The sequence below is a fragment of the Octopus bimaculoides genome, chromosome 2 (genome assembly GCF_001194135.2).
Source record: "Octopus bimaculoides isolate UCB-OBI-ISO-001 chromosome 2, ASM119413v2, whole genome shotgun sequence".
Classification (NCBI taxonomy): domain Eukaryota; kingdom Metazoa; phylum Mollusca; class Cephalopoda; order Octopoda; family Octopodidae; genus Octopus; species Octopus bimaculoides.
The window spans coordinates 9210425-9211703 of NC_068982.1; positions in this window are offsets into that span (position 1 = coordinate 9210425).

The window sequence follows — 1279 nt, forward strand, 5'->3', positions numbered from 1 at the left end:
GTGTCATGCAGAAAAACACATTACAGTAAGTGACTCTCTTTTTTCTTTTCTTTCTCTGGTTCATAGGATTATGCTCAAGGCGGCAGCGCCATTCACACGTGCCATCCTTGCTACATTCAGCCGTCTTTTTTTGAAACGTTTAGTAGACAAAACTTTCCTCTCTACTCTCACCTTCCTCTTCAAGTGATACTTGGAGAAATTGATGAGAGATTCACCAGAGAGGAAAGTGTTTGTCTCTAGACCTTTCAGACGCGTCCACCATACGCATTCTTTCGCCATAGCCACAAGGACGAGAAAAATGGCTCTTCCATCCCGTTTTAAGGACGTTGGCGCGACAATATTCATGATAGACTCGGTTGATAAACCGACTCGTCTCACACGCGATAGCAGTCGTTTGACATAGGCCCACATGTCCGAAATGGTTGACACTGTACGAGTGCGTGCACGATGGTTTCGTCATTCTGACCGCATCACGGGCAGGTCGGCACTGTGTTTCTCGAGCTATGCTTGTAAAACTTATCCCGAACGGGTAGCGCTTCTCGATAGCACTACCAGACCAGGGATCTCTGGAAATTTTCGTCGACGCCCAGGTTCACTCTGAGATCACCGTCGTACCTCTCCTCCCCTAATCCCCTATAGAATGCTTTGGTTGTGTTGAAGTCGCTCAAGATCGACCCGGGACAGCATAGTTGCTTGAGAGCAACGCGTCACTCGCGGTGCCATTCGACCTTCCTCGGCTTCATTTTGATCCACGACTGCAGTTCGGTCATGGAGACTAGCGGCGGGAAAGCGCGCCTCACAAACGGTGACCACACCTGTTCACCTTCGTCTACGTAGAGCCGGACATGTCGCAGTCTCAGTGCGTGTCTGCGCATCATCAACCACGGCATTCGCAGCTCCCCTTTTAACGGGTATTGGCAACAAATGGATCGCCTGACCAATGGAATACATCATTTCCACAAGAAACGGAATAGAATACGTTCTAGTTTGGTGATGGTAGGGTCGTCGTCGGACTGCGATAATTAATCTTGACTTCATGGAGTCTTAGTTGAGTTAAAAATCTTCGTTGGGTTTGTGGGTTTAAAATGAATAGTAATTGAATTGTACTACGGTGATTTGAGGTGAAAGGATATTTTGAGAGAACATTTATTGATTAAATTTGGAGATACGTAATTACTTGGAATTCATTCATATATTTAGATATGTATGAATATTATATATACATATGTGTGTGTGTACATATATGTATGTATGTGTGTGTGTGTGTGTGTGTGTGCAT